Source organism: Cricetulus griseus (genome assembly GCF_003668045.3).
Source record: "Cricetulus griseus strain 17A/GY chromosome 1 unlocalized genomic scaffold, alternate assembly CriGri-PICRH-1.0 chr1_1, whole genome shotgun sequence".
Taxonomy (NCBI): Eukaryota; Metazoa; Chordata; class Mammalia; order Rodentia; family Cricetidae; genus Cricetulus; species Cricetulus griseus.
In genome coordinates this window covers 183,090,399-183,110,009 of record NW_023276807.1, presented here as the reverse complement: position 1 = coordinate 183,110,009, position 19,611 = coordinate 183,090,399, and the positions used below count along the sequence as shown (strand labels likewise).

The 19,611-nt window shown below is 40.2% G+C and overlaps 1 long non-coding RNA gene across 1 annotated transcript; it reads left to right on the top strand.

Moving 5' to 3' along the window:
- Positions 1-2,886: 2,886 nt before the first annotated feature.
- On the top strand, positions 2,887-17,890 carry LOC103159353. The gene is made up of 3 exons (XR_003479875.2): positions 2,887-6,701; positions 15,139-15,309; positions 17,704-17,890. It is a non-coding gene; the product is annotated as an uncharacterized LOC103159353 (long non-coding RNA).
- The last annotated feature ends 1,721 nt before the right edge of the window (positions 17,891-19,611 follow it).

Sequence of the window (19,611 nt, the reverse complement as noted above, 5' to 3'; positions counted from 1 at the left end):
TAGCAGCATTATTTGTACTAGCCAGAACATGGAAACAACCTAATGTGCCTCAAACAAAGAATGGATAAAGAATGGATAAAGAATGTACATTTATACATTTATACATTTATGCAATGGAATACTACTCAGCCGGAGGGGGGTGAAATCTTGAAATTGGCAGGCAAAGAAACCATACTGAGCAGGTAACCCAGACACAGAAAGAAAAACATGGTATGTACTCACTCATAAGTGAATATTGAACATAGAACAAAGGATAACCAGCCTACAATTCACGACCCCACAGAAGCTAGGATGCAAGGAGGACCCTAAGAGAGACATACATTAACACCTGGAGATGGGGAAAGAGATAAGATCTCCTGAGCATATTGGGAGCACAGCAGGAGGAAGACAGAGGTAGGAGGATGGGAAGGAGTAGAAGAATACATGATGGGTCAGGAAGATTGAGGTGAGGGAAGAACAGAGAAAAAGAGCAAGAAAAGAGATACGTGTGATGGGAAATGTACTTCTTTGTATGTTTATCTTATTGATTGTTGAATAAAATACTGTTTGGCCAATGGCAAGCAAGGACTAGGAGTCAAAGAGGATTCTGGGAAATGTAGTAGAGAAGTGATGATCCAGGCAGGAAGTGACATGGCAAGGAGACTCATATCTAAGGGAGGAAACAGGAAGTATGCCCTCTTTTCCCCTCTGCTCCTGCTCCAGCGGCATGATGTGATCCACCAGCCAGGAGGGATGCCAATAAGGCGTCTGATAAGATAAGTCTTATAAAAAATATTGATTTATGATAATTAAGACTGAGCTAACAGATGAGAATCCTAGTCATTGGCCAAGCAACATTGTACCTAATACAAGTTTCTGTGTATTTATTTGGGTCTAATTCGGGCGGGTGGCTGGCATAAAGCATACACGTGATGGTGGGGCTCAGGCAGCTTTTGGTGGAAAGATTTATCATAACATACGTGAATCGAGGGAGCCATTATAGGTTTAAAGATAAATTTGGCACTAGGGAAATGTCCAGGGATCCACAAGGATGACCAAGTAAGAATCTAAGAAGTAGTGAAGAGGCTACCTTAAATGCCTTCGCCTATAATGAGATTGATGACTAACTTAAATGCAATCCTAGAGTCCTAGAGCCTTCACACAGTAGCTGATAGAAGCAGAAGCAGATACCCACAGTTAAACATTGAGACAAACTCCTAGAATCCAGTTGTAGAGAGGGAGGAGTGGTGAGCAAAGGGGTCCAGACAATACTGGGAAAACCCACAGAAACAGCTGACCTGAGCAAGTGGGAGCACACAGACACTAGTCAGACAGCTACGGAACCAGCATAGAACCAAAGGAACCAGCATAGAACCAAACCAGGCTGCCTGAATATAGATGCCAGCTGGGAGACCAGGGCAGTCTATGGGACCAATGACAATGGAACCAGTATTTATCCCTAGTGTACACATGGACTTTGGGATCCCATTCCTTATGGAGGGATACTCTCTACCTGGATACATAGGGAAGCTCCTAGACCCTGTCCTAAATGATGTGGTAGACCTTGATGATCCCCTATGGGAGGCCTCACCCTCCCTGGGGAGTGGATGGAGGGTGGGATAGGGGGATATATGGGACTATGAGAGGATGGGAGGGAGAGGGAGCTGGGATCAGTATGTAAAAATAAGATTGTTTTAAATTTAAATTTATTTTTTTAAAAAAAGCCTCCTTGGAGTTTCTAAACTGACCAATGGCAAAGCAACTAAGAGAAATTAAGGATATCTTTGAAAATTTCAGATTAAAAAATCAGATTATTGGTTGAATCAGGGGAAGAATAGAAGAAAGCATATGTACTAGGTAGAGTTTTAGTTGAGGGTGGTAGGGGAGTACAGGAGGGAGAAGGGACCTGGGATTGTCATGTAAAACTATCTTGTTTCTAATTCAAATAAAAAAATCTGAAAAGGAAAAAAAGAATGCAACACATATTTGCATCATTAAACAAATAATTCACAGTAAAAAATCAGATTATCAAATTTTAATGGAGAATTATATAATTAATCAATAGATAAAGAAATAATGGATAGATTTTGAGAATACATTTATAGTAGATATATGGTAAAGAGGTGATATCTATAATATATGAAAATATTTACAAATTTAGAATGGAAAAACAACCACCCAACAGAAAATGAGTGATTGAGAAATTAATAAAAGAGAAAAGCAAAATAATCAATAAATATGTTAAGATAGTTGACCTAACTAGGAACAAAGGAAATTTCACTTAAAGTAAGAGCATCTCCCTGGTTATCTGGGATTTGGGGAAACCAGGCCAAGCATCTGTAGACTTGAGTTTCTCTGTTAGGAAAGCACTTTTTCTAATACTTCATGGAATTTTGGTCTGTTTGCTCTCAGCTGGTCAGCATCACCACAGCCCCTGATAAGTGATGTCTTTCAGCCCCAAATGAAGCAGGAAAATAGGCCTCTCTCCATCAGGTTTTGGTGTTCAACTCACCCCTCTGATAGCACCCTTCTACTCAAATTCCATCTCAGTACATGAAGCTTCAGAACATAAGGTGGTCCAGAGTTCCAGATTGTCGGAAAGTGGGGCTGCAGGTCATGCTCGTGTGGCCATACGAGGACAACTGGGAAAGACCCAACTGGACTTCATATTTGACTGTGACACAGAAAAGTGGTCTGAATCTATAGTGGGAAATTACCAATACGGAGTCAGGTAGAAATATAAGGGTATTTAATAGGGAAAAGCCTTACTTACAGAGCGAACCAGCCAGCCGGTGGTAGCAGTCTGTACAGCAAGCAGCAAAGAGAAACCGAAACCGAAAACGCAGTCCCACTACGTCACTCTGACCACGCCCTCACAAGCCTGGTCAGGCACACCTGTAGCCAGCCCCTAAGAAGGCATGGCTACAGTTTCCCCTACAATTCCCCTTTTAGTCTAAAAGAGGATTAAAACTTAACAGTATAAAGTATCCAAAATTAACAATCATAAAGGTAAAATATAAGAAGATATATACATATCCCAACCTCCCTGTCATTTAGGGATCAGCTTTTTTGGCCATTTCAGACTACTGGCTATTTTGGTCCATACAGTTGGTCTGTGTTGCCTGCTTCCTGCTGAGCATCTCTGTTAGATCTTCCTGCCTGAGACCTCTGTTTCATCTTGAGCCAGACCTGAAGAAAATATCTTTTTCTTTAGACCCTTGGGAAGCTGTAGTCTAAAAGGTTCTCTCAGTAAACCAGACAAGCCTTGCAGTATTCTTGATACTGTGTCATCTTTTCTACTAGGAACTGGCCTGTCCATCTGACTCTTAACTTACAGGACACAGTGAATATGGTCTTTTGTAGCTTTCAAAGTTGAGTTATAGGCAGTTTCCTGGCCTGGACTTTTGGGAATACTTGAGATATTCTATCTTCAAATACAGCTACCATGTTTAGGAAAGACTATATGAAGTCTCTCACATCTCACATTAGCAGCCTAACTCATCTCCCAGCAATCAACCAGCTAGTGTGCAGACTAGCAAGGGCTCTTTCCCACCCAGCCAAGTGTTTTTGTATAACTCATCCATCCCAGACAGCAACGTGATATTCACCTGTGAGAACCACCAGTGAATCCAGGCAGCTTACATAACTATGAAAGATCAGAATAAATATCTGTTTTGAGCCTCTTACTTTTACTGTTTTGTTACATGTCATTAGAACAGGCCTTATAAAAGGCTTTGAGAAAGGGACCAATACAATATACCACCAATTTCCAAGTCAGCTGTGGATGTATCAGAGTGGAAGGAATGTGTTAATCACTCAGACTTACGTGCTGTTTCCTCTCGTTCTTCTCTGTTCGTCAGTTCAGGCAAGTCCACATCAGTGCAGACACTCTCAGTGCCCATTTCCTGATTCAAACTTGTCATTCCTTCCAATCAGAAGGGATAGAAAACCAGTCTCAAAATGGCTTTAGTAATAGAGTCAGATAATTGCAGGCAGGCATTTCCAGCTGCAGAAAAAACTTTGATTATGGACTCACAGCACTTATACTTTTTCTAGATCTCTTTCTTCCTTGGCTCCTCTTTGTAGCTTTCTATACATCTTTAGACTCCCTGCAGATTTCAACAGCGGCAAGTTTCACATAGTAAGATGGTCAGGTGTGAATTCTGGCCCTGCTCCTTGATATCTGGGTCATGGGGCGTGAGTCCTCAGCTACTCTGGCTTTAATATAAACTTCTGTAAAATGGGAACAATAAACATAGACCCCATGTAGTTGCTATATTAAATTAGCACACACACACACACACACACACACACACACACACACACACACACACAAAGAAATTCAAGCAGTGCCCATGATATACAGCAGTAGAGTCATAGTAGTTGTTTATAGTAATAATAACATCAAGCATAGGAAAGAGAATCTGCAAGTATCATTTCCCAGAGGGTACTCAGATTCTCACCAGATTTCCTGAACACATTATGGGGTCTCAAAGGAAGACTGACAATTTAGCTCAAAATAACTCAGAGTTCTAACCTGAGAGAGGGAAGGGAGTCAAGGGTGAGGAATGTGTAACTCTGCTAAGAAGGGTGGAGAGACTATTCTTGGAAAACAGTTCAGATCACCCAGTAAGAGAAACTCAGTGTCAGATCTTATTACCAGACCACTGTACCCAGCTTGAGAGCACCTTCCATCTTCTCTCAAAGGCAACTGAAAAGAGCTTCTGTTGTGAAACAAGAGATGTCTTCTTGGTCTTCTCAGCATCTCCCTGTGTAGCCATGTGTCCTTGCCTACAAGGGGCATCCAAATGACTCCATGCTGTCATTATGACTGTGGATACAACTGGATTTGTGTTTTCCAGAACAAATCTGGTTCATGCAATCTGTAGCCCATAAATCCTTTCCCTGTGGAGTAAGAGGAAAATGCCACACTACAAATGATACATGTTGTTTCTTAGTCTCAATGAAACATTTCTCTCTCTTGTACATAATTAATTGTTAATTGAAAGCATAATGAATTATAGCTGCCTATAATTAATTTAGCAAGAGATTTTGTTGAAATATGACTATGAGTCTTTCTCCAGACTTATCTTGTTTTAGAAATCAGAGGGAAAGTTGTGCACAAATTCTTTCACAGCCCAGTGCGTGTTAAGCATCACAGATTGGTAGGGTGTGGGAAAGGTGTGAAAGGCAGCACAATGAAAGGATGGCCTCCACAGGGACAGCATCTGTCACTGGAGCTATCTGTCTCTCTGGCAAAGTTACTTGGCTCAGGTCTGAGGGAGACAGCCATTGTTGCCAGTAGTCACTAAAAGCCTCAAAAAGGAGCTGAGGAATTGCTTCATGGCTTAAGCTCTTCAACTGGGTTATTTTCAAGTTAGAGGGAGAAGTGTCCTGTCAGAGCAAATAAATCTGTTCTCTTCTGGATGTCAGATTGGGACAGGAGGGGAAATGATCTCCAGATCACAAATTATCTGAGTGTCTCTGCATTGGGTCAGTTGACCTCAGATCCTAGCATAAATGTTCCTAATAATAAACTCCACAGTGAGTAGGACCTATGCTGAAGGTTTTATGAGTTTACTATATAACATGTCTCAAAGGTCGGAGAGGGATAATTGACAGTTCTCTTAGGACATTTGAGCTCAGATAGCTGATATTCTCTTCCAGAGAAGCCTCTAGAACCACGGACTCACTCCATTCTCTAGCAGCTTCATTCACTCTCAGAACTTCAAAACAGGGCGCTGGGCCAAGAAGTATAGAGAAAATTCTTTTTCACCATATTTTATCAATAGTATGCAATTAAAATGTCTTTGAATTTAAGCTATCAGTATCATTTTTCTCCCTTTGTTGATTCCATGCTGATTATGTTCTTAACTTACAAAACTCCTTTTGTGGTCAATTGTATTCACAGCCATTTTCTCCCTGCTCAGTCTCATTCTCACACACTCCTCCTGTCCAACTGGAGGCTCTGCCTGGTACTCACCCCCTTCTCTCATCAATGCAAGCTGCTCTCCACCACAGTCTGCACTCATCATCACTGCAACATGTCTTCACTCCCAATTGCATCTTTTTCACATCTCCACATCATTATTTTTATTATTCATAATAGATTCTTCTCTCATACAATACATCCAGACCTAAGTTTTACCTACCTCCACTCCTCACAAGCTATCCTCCACTTTTCCTCTCCCCGAAAACCACTTCACCTCCATCTCCCTTAAGAAAATAGCAGGCCTCCAAGAGACAAAAAACAAATATGATCAAAAAAGATACAATGAGACAAGGAGAAAGCCCTCATGTCTGAGCTGTATAAGGCAACCCAATAGGAAGAAAAGAGTCCCAAGAGCAGGAAAATTAATCAGAGTACCCTTTCCTCCTGTTAGGAGTCCCACAAAAACACCAAGCTGTCAGCCATAACATATATAGAAGACCTGGTGCAGACCCATGAAAGCCTTGTGCTTGCTGCTTCAGTCTCTGAGAACCCATATGCCCTGCTTAGGTGATTCATTGGGACATGTTCTCTTGGTATCTTTCAGGACATCTGATTCCTACAGTTTTTCCTCCTTCTCTTCCATGGGGTTTCTGAGCTATGAAGGGAAGGACCAGGTAGAGACCTTCAATTTATACTCTGTCTGCACAATGTCCTGCTGTGGGTCTCTGCATCTGCTCCCATCTGCTGCTGGAGAAAGCCTCTCTGATGATGACTGGAAAGGCACCAATCTGTGAGTATACCAGAATATCATTAAGAATCATTTTGTTGATTTATTTTTGTTTTAGCTAGTAATATTTGATTCTATCCTAGGTCTCTGGGGTATCCAGTTCCTAGTTCCTGACCACCCAGGCAGTGTAGGGCATGGGCTCCCTCTCATGGCATGGGAATAAAATTAAACCAGACATTGATTGGCCACTCCCACAAGTTCTGTACCACCAAATACATCTTGTAGGCAGAACAGATTATAGGTCTAATTTTTTGGTGCATGGGTTGGTATCCAAGTTTCTCTTTCCTTATCCTGATATCTACTTCCTCTGACCCCTGGTTTCTACAGACAATTCACCCTACACTCTGAGATTCTATCACATCACCTCATCTGGAAAGATTTTACTTATCTTTCATGGCATGGCATGGCATAGCATAGCATGTCAGTCTGTCTGTCTGTCTCTGTTTGTGTCTCTTTCTGTGTGTGCACATGTGCATATACAGGCCAGAGATCAAAATTTTGTATATTCTTCAATTTCTTTTCACCCACCCACCCCTTTTTTTCTTAAGATAGGACCTCTTGCTAAGCTTTAAACTTGACAGTTTGGCTGCAATCCCTGCACATCACAGGGATTCTCTTGCCTCTGCTTCCCCAGCCCTGAAATTACAAACATGTGCCACCATTTCTGCTTTTAGATGAGTGCTGGAGAATCAAATTCAGATTCACTTTACTGTCTTAGCCATCTATCCAGCCCCTAATTCTTCTTGTCTTAAGAGATAGAAACTCCCTACTCTTATCAACACAGAGTTTAATCTATCTCTCTATATAAAGGTTGGGTATGGGTTTACATCCCTTCTTCCAGGGAGACTGTACAATACCAATATATCTGCCTTAATGGCAGTGTCCTGTGATATACACACTTTGATGAAAAAGAGATGTCTGCTCAGATCCTATCTCTCCAGGGAACTCCTGGGACACAACACCCTTCAGTACCAAGACAATCCTTAAGACAGCTTTGGTAATGATAATTATTAGTTAAGAATGAATGAAGATGCTTAATTTTGTCTTACTTTTTTAGAGAAACACATTCTGCCTTTATTCTCTCCCTAAGCACAGCATTTGAATCATCAATAATCATATCCAAATAGTCATAGGAATAATTATATTTCCATCAGGCAGAAGCCAATGCAGGGAGAAGAATATAAGCAAGAGACTTCTGAACCTTTGAAACAAGGAAAGATGAATAGCCTGGAGGACGCTTTGTTTAAATGATGGCTGGCAACAGCTCCCAGAGCAGTCTCTCTCAACCTTTCACTAAAATACAGATGTGAACACAGGGGAAACATGAGTGTATAGCATGGTAAATGAAGTCATACAGACTTGTGCTAGAAACTGAGAATGATAGACTCTCATTCTGAAGTATATAAAGCTGACGAGAAAATTCTACTAAGGCTTCCATGAAAGAGAGACTATACTTTAATATGAGAGAAAGAAATCTTCTAAAATATGGGGGGAGGAATGTCTTCTCCACCATTTGAGATTTGATTCATAAACCCAAATATAATCAGAAAGCTGGGAAACAAACCAGCTTTTTCCACAGCAAAAGGTCCTCTGTAAAATAGGCTGAACACTGACCCAGTGTTCCTTCATCTAGACAGGCATTCTTAACATATATGAACTCTGAACAAATATTGAAGCAAACCATAGGAAGTAAGAATGGAAATGAAGTATCTATGAGGAAAGAGTTGTTGATAAGAGCTAGGACTTAACGGAGTCAAGGTAGAATCCAACTCCAGTTTCTACAACACAGTAGAAGTATCTATTACTTCACTGTGCAAGGCTCTAGGCAAAATTAATCCATTAGTAGAAATACGAGGTAAAATGTTCACAGGAATAATCTCAATTCCATGCTAGCAGAGACTAAGAAAGAGATCTGATGATCAGAGATTGCTCAGCAGTTAAGAGTGCTGGTTACTCCTCTTGAGGTCACAGGTTCCAGTTCTCAGCACCTATATAGTGACTAACAACTGTCTGCTACTAGAGTTCCGGGGGTTCTGAAGCCCACTTTTGGCCTCCATGAGAATTGCATGCATGTAGTACACAGATATACATGCAGGCTAAACACCCACATCACACAGAAGTATTATAACCCCAGTATTCATACCACTCATCTCCGACTCTGCCCCTGAGTATATATTACATCATCCTAGCATGCAACAAGCCTCTGCAGACTGTCTCCTCTTTCCATATAGAGTAGAATTTGTAAAATTTGACTCTTATTACAATGCTGAGATGGAGTTGCTGGGCAAATTGAGGAGAATGACACTGTTGTTGCATCAAAGTTTTTCTTTCTTACTCTGTAAAATGTAGAATGGAAAAAGTATATGAATAAGAATGTGTTCACTTAGACTAGCTGTGGTGACTGAGAAGAGTACCATTAGGATGGGTTCACACACTGCCTTCTCCACTCTCATCCACAATTGGATTTCTGTAAAGTTCTATATGCAGTGTAAAAGCAAGGCTGGAATCAGAAAATCATATGGAGTTATTGTTAAAAGGGCCTTTTCTGTGGTGATATGTTATTTATGATTTATTAAAACTTACCTGAGGATTCAGAAAGCAAAGTCAGCCTCAAGCAGTGATGGTACACACCTTTAATCCCAGCAACCAGAAGCTAGAAGGTGGTGGTAGTACACACATTTAATCCCTGGACTCAGGATTAAGAGATAGATAGATCTTTGTCAATTCAAGGCTGCCATGGCCTACACAACAGTGAAGAGTAATACAGCTCATGCCTTTGATCACAGCACCTGGGATCACACATCTTTAATCCTAGCATTAGGGAGGTATGTAAGATAGGAACAGGGTCTCAGAGCTGACATTCATTTCCAGCAACATTAACGATAGAAAGACAATGAAGTCTCAGAATTTTCCAGACACATTGAGGAGATCATAACAGTCTGGGATTGCAGTCTGAGGAGCTAGGGTGGCCTTTCAGTAGAGGTTAGAGCTAGTGGCTGTCTGCTTTGCTTTTCTGATTTTCAGCTTGAAGCTTGAAGCTTGAACCCAAATATCTGTCTCTTAGTCTTTAATTTACCATGTTACACTTGTCATTGTGTTCCTCCTTAAAATCTGCAGCCCCTTATGGCAAGGTGATTTTCCCTGGGTGTGACTGAAACATAGGCAATGTCATATTAGCAAGTCTTGATACAGAATGAAGATGTACCACTACAACCACACAGAATCTTGGCACCAGTGGAAGAATCATGGCCATAGCAGCATGGACCTTTGGGCATTGGAAATGGTGCTGTGTGGGATGACTTCTGCTACCAGATAAGCTGAATAGGATTTCTAAGATGGAAAAAAAGGAAAATGAATGACTGCCTTTACTATCCATTGAAACTTATCCTAGCCCATAAAGACTGAACACCAGGGAGAAGCAGAAACTAACTTCTAGAATTTTGATTTTCAGTCTCAATCATGAAAGTAAGTTTTCTTATTACTGGACATTTAACAACAGGAATGTCCAGACTGCCCCAGGTTTTAGCCTAAAATCCAATGCATCTAGGAATGCTAGCTTCAGTCATTATCTGTCCTCGAAAATCTTCCATATTAATATCTGATCACAAAGATGTTCACAACAGCCACTATACCACAGAGGCTAATATTAGAGTTATCTGGTAGGTAGAAAATGATCCACCACCAACAACAAAACAGACTGATGAAACTTCACAATACTAAAAAGATATGGACCTAGGTACCAGTCTTCTTAAAAAGGTGATTCACCATTTTGAGTTGGTTTAATACTACTTCCATTTAGCAGAATATAATAGACTCTTCTAGAGTCTGCGATCTGTCCAGCCATAGGTTTTTGGCCCAATGATAGTGCCAAGCACAGGTTTCATCATGTAAACCAGGCCTTAAATCCAGTCAGAAGCTAGTTGGTTAGTCCTACTACATTTGTGCCACTATTGCATCAATAACATTTTTAATTGTAGTTCATAGGGTTCCCACCTCAGTAAGACTGGTGAGTAGTTTTTCTTCTAGTAGCATACATAACATCTTCCAACACTATGAAAAGTAGCCAATAGGAACAAAATTGTTAAATAATAATTTTTAACTTAAAAAATGGTTCTTATTGGCTCTAGGTTGCCAACATTGAAAAACATTTTCTAGGCTTGCCTTTTATCTGGCTGCTTTGCTGAGCATCTAGTAGCCCCTGTTACTCCAGTTATCTCCAGGCCAGCTTTAAGGGAGAGAAATACCTTGAAGAGTAAGGTTTTGGAGCTTGTGCCCTCAGAACTACTTAACCTGTAATTTTATATTATTATATTATTTTCTCTGCCTATTATTTCGAATCTCCCATCTCCCACTCTGTGCTGTTATTCTAAGTGATCACAATCTATTCAATCTTCCTTTGCCTGGATTAATTCAGCTGAAAAGCACAGCCTGCATGGAAATGAAAAAGAAAAAAATTACTTTTATGGTTTCTCTTTAATTGTCTAGGGAAAGCAACTAAGCTTAGAACCAGTAGAAACCTGTAAAAGGAAAGAAACCTGGGCAACCCAAGTGACTTAGAGATGTGACAAAATTAATTAAGGCTATGTGGGTTGCAACTTACCAATCTGTCAAAATTTTCTTAAAGAATAATTTAAACTGTAGTTAGCAGAACCTGTAACTAGGTACTAGAAAGTACATTTTTTGTTTTTTGCCTTCTGCCTTTTAGGTATTTTAATTTGTTACATGCTACAATTTACTTGATTTTCTTTTCCCAGGACATTTCAGCTATTTGTAGTGAAATAAGTAAATTCCAGAGATATCTGAGTTTATACTGTTTGTCCTGGTCTGTCTATGGATTATATATGGTCAGCAGAATCATTGTTCCTACTTCAAAAATATCCACACCGGAATCCTGAATTTGTTGAATCTATTAGCCTAGTGACAAAGTGACTGTGTAGATGTAATTATGATAAAGACACTGAGATTGAAATATTATCTAAGATTTTCTATGAGGACCATATCTAATATCAAAAATTCTGAAAATGGAATACAGGAGAAGAAAGAAAAGAATTCATGTGAGAAGGTTATGGTGGAGAATGACAGGCTGTGTTTAAATCAGGAGCAAATACAACCATCTCGGCAATGGGAACCTGTGTCTTAAAACAGCCAAGAACCAAATCCTGCCAACAGCTGAGTAGAAAAGGAAGTGCACGCTTCTGTAGAGTATTCAGAAATAGATGCAATCTGTGAACACCTTTGTTTTGACCCAAGAAATGCTACCTTAGACTTCCAACCTGTGCAACTGCACACTAAGCTGACACTGTGCACACAGCTAATTCCGTGTGCAATTTGTCACAGAAGTAGTAGAAAACTAATAAAGGAGGGCAAACTAAGGTGGTTTGCAAGTGCACAGAAACTCTGACGGGACTGCCAACAAATGAAACATCAGCGTTAATGTTGAATTCTGTGTTTCTCTTTTTGTTGTCCTACACACTGAGTCTGAAGGATGTAGAGATTTTCATGATTAAAAAAATAAAGTTAAATACAAATTCTGAGATCCCTATAAAAGCCAAGACAAGTCATGACAATTGGTTGATTAACACCACCTCCTCCTCCCCCCAGGCCCCGCCTTTGCTGCATTTCTGTTTCCTTTCCCTCAAACTAGGCTGGGGGCCTCAGCTTCAGCTATGTAACTTTCAGAATAATACTGGCAAACTCATGATCTTAGGTACATTCTGCTGTCAAGGAATGGAAGCTTTTGAAAATTTTGGACCTGTGCAGGGCCAACAAGGACAATAAAATCTACCTGAAGTCAAAGTGACCAAGAGTAAAAGTGGAAGAGACAATGTCTGCAACTGACCAAATAAAATGGCTCCTCAGAGACATCTCAGGGGCTGGAGAACTGGCTCAGCCATCAAAGGCTAGTCTCACAACCGAAAATATAAGAGATGTCCCAGAATTGTTTAAATTATCTTTATTTATTTATTTGTGTATATGCATGTTCCAAGCCATGTATTTGAAGGTCAGAAAATAACTTGTGGGAACTGGTCCTCTTACTCCACCATGTTGGTTTTGGGAATCAAACTCAGGTTGTCAGGCTTAGCAGCAGGTGCTTCTGCAAGCTGAAATATCATACAGTAGCCCCTAATAGAACCTCGTTTACAACTAGACTAAATGTTTCTTTTATTTGTCTGTTCTTGCAACATGTTTTCTTCTTTTGATTTTTATTTGTTTATTTATTTACTTTTTTTTTTTTTACAAAATCCAAATTGCCCATGGAGACAATATGTTTTCCAGAAGACATCTTGTCAAGGATAAGAAACAAACTGCTTATGGATAAAATATTCTATAACCTTGAGTTTCTAGCAATTTGTCTAGATTCTGCATCAGTGGACATCAAGCAGGGCTTTTCAGCTTCTGAACATTCTAGACAAAGGCCAATTATTTCATGTTAATTTCATGATGTTTGCCTGTAACTATTAAAAAAAAAAAACAGAGGATTAGGGTTATAACCCAGTGGTAGGCAATTTTCTAAACTCAAAGAAAATCTCTTTGTTGCCCTGATTAGATGGAATTTATTAGAATGAAACACCTTTTGGAGCTGGAAATCTACCTACCAAGCAGACTGGTGTCCCACTGGGTTCCTCTTATTGTAAATGGGTACTACAGTTTCACATATTAGTCTTCATCCTTACAACCATTACTTTAGGTATGCAATCTCTCCATTTTCAAAATGAGGAAAATAAATTTCAGAAAGGACACTTCCCTTTATCAAAGTCAATAAACTAACCAGTGGACAAGTCAAAGCTTTGCACCCTCCCAGTCAGATCCAGACACACTGTGTCCACAAGGACAGGCCCATAGGAATCCAGCTGGAAAAAACTTCCTCCAGAGATACCTCAAGACTATAGACTGACAGTTTCAACACTGTCACTTAAATCTATGATGCCCACACCAAGGGTCAGCCATCATGTGGTATCTTACTTGAAAAAGTCAGGCAGTAAAAGCCAATTCTCATCGTGCCTTCCTTGTGTGTATGTGTGGCAGGGATAGTAGTTAAGGTATGTGAAGACTTACAATGCTGATATTTCAATGCACAACTGTAGAAAAGAAAGCAAGCAGAATGACCTAATAGGATTGTATAGATAAAAGCATCCAACTAAATTGATGCAAATTTTACAATCTTACCTGGACTTCCCCCATACATACAGCAAGTGCTATAGACTTCTTTGCATACAAGAGAAATGATCTATAAAACCATGTAGCATTCCATTTCCAGAACCAAGAATTCTCCTTTCCAACTACTAAGATCTGCTAATTGATACACTGTGGGTTTTTTGGCCAACCAGTATCTTATTTCCATAATGTCAGTTGGTGGTTTAGTACATTTTATTTTTATGGTTAGTTTGCACCATTCAGTCTGGGTATAAAGCCAATTCATCTACCAAAGTATTCAGCATGCATCAGTGGACACCCAGCAGTGGCTTTTCAGCCTCCGTACATTTTAGATAATTATTTCATGTTAATTTCACTACGTTTGCCTGTTACTATTTTAAAAATAAAAACAAAGGATTAGGATGTCCCAGTGGGAGAGAAATTGGCTTAGGATATTCAAAGCCCTGAGCTCTAGCCCAGGCCTTTTAAAATAAATATTAAGTAAAAGTAAACAAGTAATAACCATCTATATGGATGTAGCTGTCTATGAAATGAGAGTAAACTTTCTAAGCAACATTCATTTAACAGAGGAAAGGGAGAGGAAGATGCAATGTAAGCAAAACCTTGGAGTACTTTGCAAAGAGAAGTAACACACTTTGCCACCAAGGTAACAGGATTGCCACCACCAAGGGTAACAAGTCACCTATGATTCTAGAATTAAGAAACTTCCCACTCCACTGTACATTGATTTGCTCATCCAAAAGTTTAATAACATTAACTCTAATCCCAGAAGTCCATTGTGTCTCATCAGGTATTAACTTGTCTTTATGCTGTAAGAGCTGACTAAATAAGGTATCCAGATATCAATTTCTGAAGAATACAGGGCAACTAAATGACCAGAACCATTATTCTCTATGTGTTAGGATTTTTTTAATGATACTCCAAATAGATTAAGATCCATTGCACTTATTTAAGTGCTGGTCTTCTCAAAATGAGTGTTTATCATAAGGCAGTTGACTTAAGCTTGGGATGTATGGAATACACATACTGTCCACATGGTTTGGAAGGAAGGTCACATCCAAGGATAGCAACACCATAGGTTGAATGAGGCACACTTTGAAGTAAAACCATATTTGTTTGTTTTTCTGTATGATACCCTTGGCTTGTCCTAGCCATTTAGAAAATAAATCTTCATTATATCTCCTGAAGATCAGACACCCATCTGTCAGTTTATTATACTGATTGTAGCAAAAACATTTGGAAGGGATGGTTTAATGAAAACTAATTCTTGGCTAAAAATCTGTAGAGAAACAGACTCGATCTCATCTTGGAAACCACAGAAGTTGGAAAGAACTCAGAACCCTCCTAGAGAGGAAACCAACCTCGAAGTCTCCATATAGTCAGATAACAAGCAGGAGAAGAGTGGGCAGCTGCCATGTACTGAGGAAAAACAGAGATGCAGACCCAACATTCAGAGGTATGTTGACTACGGGCATCTGTGAGAAAAGGGCAAGTGGGAAGGGATTGGTCATGGCAAGCATTGGGAAGCACTGGCCAGAACTGGAGAGTGTTTTGAAATCCTACCATTACTAAGAATCTAACTTGTTGAGGATAGTTGTGTGGATTTAAAGTCTCCTGTTCTCAAAATGAAAGAAAACCACTAGCAGATATTTGCCTCCCTGAAACCTAGTCATCTCTGATAATAGCACCCAGTATTTTCTTTGATGAAATGACTGCCTGTCTGTATGATCCAAGGATATTAAAATCCACTTGACAAAAATTTGTACAGAAGTGGAAAATCCTGAAAACAACCCCGTCCATGGAAAGGCTCAAAGCAGATAAAAATGAAATGTTCAGATTCTGCCATCAGTGCAGGAAACAGGAAACTAGCTAAAGCACACTGGTACTATGGGTTTTTCAGTAGGATCAAAACCCACCATGGAATTTGGAAATCTCTTATATCCTACAGAAGTCACTGGTGAGTCCTTGAAAACAAATGCACAGAGGGTCCCTGACACAAGTGACTGTATCAATCAAGGATATCAATTGATCCCACTGTACAGGATATCCATTTGATCCCATTGTACAGGATATCCATCTTCTCCCACTGTACAGGTTATCTATCTTATCCTATTGTACAGGATATCCATCTGATCCCACTGTACAAGATATCTATCTGATTCCATTGTACAGGATATCAATTGATCCCATTGTGCCCTTTTGTCACACTCTATAGCCACACACTGGGGTTTTCAATGCATGTTAAATCTACACAAACCCCACAGGTTAAAAGGAGATGAGCAAGGATTAGAGTACTAATTAGGGATTTTGTATCACAAATAAAAACTGATCAGCATGTTCTAAAACAAAAGAGTCTCTGAATTATCATAAAGTGTCATTACCAATAGATAACAGGAAGGAGGCTATTCAAGTGCTGTCCACAGGGGACAAAGGCCAAAATAGTTTGGAATATCTGCTCTCCTCAAGCCTGTTTCTATTAACATGAACTCATAATGTGATTACTGATCTCATTTCTAATTTAGTCTCCTCTGTAAGACTTTCTGACATGGAAGCTAGGAAATTTGAAGTCATTACCTACTGATGCTATCTTCACCTCTGAAATCTCATTCAAGTCACAGTCATGAATGTTGCCTGGATATCGTGATAAAAATGCAACTTCCTCTTGGTTTTGTGGTATATATGAGTTACAACTTGGACCCCAAATCATGGTTTTCAGGATAGCACATGGGTCTTATATAAGATCCTGTTTATTTCTCTCTTGATATATTGCAGCAGTTGCTGCCTAGGCCACTCTGCTTTCACACATCTCTCTCTGTTTTGATTTTATTCATTTTTATTTTAGAAACTATCATATTTTACATATCAATCCCACGTTCCCTTGCCCTCCCAACATCCCATGCTCCCCCACCGATTCCCCCACCTACTCCCAAGGAAAGTGAGGCCTTCCACAGGGGATCAACAAAGTCTGTCACATCATTTGAGGGAGGGTCTAGGCCCTCTTTTGGGTATCTTGGCTGCAATGGTATACCTCCATAGGGAATGGACTCCCAAAGTCTATTTGTGCTCTAGGGATAAACACTTGCTCCACTGTTAGAGGTCCCATAGACTGCCCAGGCCTCTTAGCTGGCACTCATATTCAGAGGGCTTGGTTCAGTCCAATGCTGGTTCCCCAGCTGTATGACTAGGGTCTCTGTGCTTTCACTAGGTCAGGTCACATGTTTCTGTGAATTTCTCCAGCACATTCTTGGCTCCTTTGCTCATCGCTCCTCCCTCTCTACAACTGGATTCCAGGAGTGTGGTTCAGTACTTAGCTGTAAGTGCCTGCTTCTGCTTTGATCAGCTACTGGATGAGGCTCTAGGATGGAATTTAATGTAGTCATCAATCTCATTATAGGGGAAGGACATTAAAGGCAGCCTCTCCACTACTGCCTAGATTCTTAGTTGGGGTCATCTTTGTGGATCTCTGAACATTTGCCTAGTGACAGATTTCTCTTTAAACCTATACTGGCTCCCTCTATTAAGGTATCTCTTTTCTTACTCTCCTCTATTCCTCCCCGTCTCAGTCTTCCTGATCACTCTTGTTCTCCTCCTCCCTCTTCTTCTCCTCTTCTCTTTCTCCTACCTCCCTTCTCTCTCCCCCCACTGTGCTCCCAATTTACCCAAGGGTTCGTGTCCTTTTCCCCTTCTCCAGGGGACCATGTATGCCTCTCTTAGGGTCCTCCTTGTTTCTTAGCTTCTCTGGCAGTGTGGATTGTAGGATGGTAATCCTTTGTTCTATGCCTAATATCCATATATGAATGAGTACATACCATATTTGTCTTTCTGCACAAATCTCTTTCTTTTTCCTTAGACACCCTCTGAACTGTACCTGGAGGAGAATGGACATCAGCAGCCTGAGATGTAGAAGAGCCACACATTCAACTGACTTCAACTGGAGACAAGCAGTTGAAGTGATTGGAGGTGTATTTACAGGCCAGACATAATAGAGAAGGAAAAAAAACAGAACATAACAATAAAACTCTACCTAACATTTTGTTTATCATGCTTTCCCTCTGAGGAGTACAGACACCTTCCCCAAAAGAACAAGTTGCTGCCTCTGATAAACAGTCAGAAATATCCCCTGCAATACTCAGAAAGCCCTGTCAGGTCTCTTTTGTTTCTACGGAAACCTCAGATTTGAATGTACCACCTCATACTACAGCAATCTGCAGACACTAACAACACCTGACCCAAAAAATGGAAGAGAGAGAGAGAAAGAAAGAGTCATGTTAGAAATAGAAAGAGAAATTAGGATATAATTTTGATGAAAGCCGTGCTGAGGACAGTGAGGAGAGAGATCCTGTTAGTGGAATTAATGTCTTCTCTTCCCTTCTGCATGTTTGCATACATTTCTAAGCTAGGATCCTGGCACCCTCATCCTTCATTGCACAGGCATCCAACTCTAGGCCCTGCTCATGCCATTCCTGGCCCATTAGAATTAACGCAAAGTCAAAGACTTTTTGAAATGCTATCTATACAGCAATACAAGGAATACCTAACTACAGATCCTATAGCTAGCACAGCAGATACTCTATCACTCATTTCTCCAACCACTACCTCAGTCTTCCTGGAGTAGCTATCCTGTCCAACGTCCTTGCTGCTATGCTTAAGATCCAATTGTCAGAAACTGCCTGTCAAGTGCTGCTTTATAGGGTCTCTCTTCTCCAGGTATCCAGACCCCAGAGCTAGCAGCATTATTTCTCACTACCCTAAGCAGGAGTGTAGCTCCTTGGTTCAGTACCAGCTTCACATTGACCCTAAGTCTACATTCACTTCACTGTGCTAGTCAAGGAAACTAACCCTTTCTGATACATTCCTCTTCTCCCCTCCATAAAACTATTTGTACTCTTGTTATCGTGTAGAATAATTCTGGGCATCCTGCATAAAAGGCTAGTTCCTTATCATGTACTTTGGCTTGGAGCTTTCAAACAATGAAGAGGAATCATAGTTCACCTCCAACAAGGAACATATGTTTCGCAGAGAAACAGAAAGCTGACAGAGCACCTGAACATCAAGGCTCACATCACTCTTGAGAATGAAAGAAAGTGTCAATGCTGGATGTGATTCTACTGGGTGGTTACAACTGCTAAACAGAGAATAGGAGGCAGAAACTAAATGCCAGCCTCCCCATTTGTTTTCAGTCCTCACTACAGCAAGTGGAGCTTCTCCTGAGCCTAAGATATCAAACCTTGCAATGCAAGTAAATTTCCTGAAAGGCACATATTGGCCTCCACCTCCAGGGCTTCTAGTTCAATGATCTTGGGTTAGGGCTGATAATTTGCATTTATGGCAAGTTTCCATTAAGTACTGATACAGAGAGTCTAAGCACTATGCATGGAGAATAGCTCTATAGATACTTGATATTTCAACAAGGGAATTTTACTCTATTAAGTAAGGCGAACCTGTAAGTTTAGAGAAAAATGACAGAGTGCTCCAGGAAAGAGATAAAGGTATCCTCAAACACCTCTGAGCAAGAAAGAAAAGCCAGGGAGAGACATGTGCGTGTATTTTAGTCACCATAGCAATGGTCTCTGATGTTCTAGAAAATATTATAGTGAAAACATGGTTGTTGGTTTTCCAAGAACAGATAGCAAGTTCATTTGATTTATATGGCTGGTGTTTTGAAATCCATAAAGGACGATATGTAGAAAAATGTTGGAAGTCTGCTTAAGTAGAACAGATAAAAACGGAGGTACCTTTTTCAACCAGCTACCTGTAT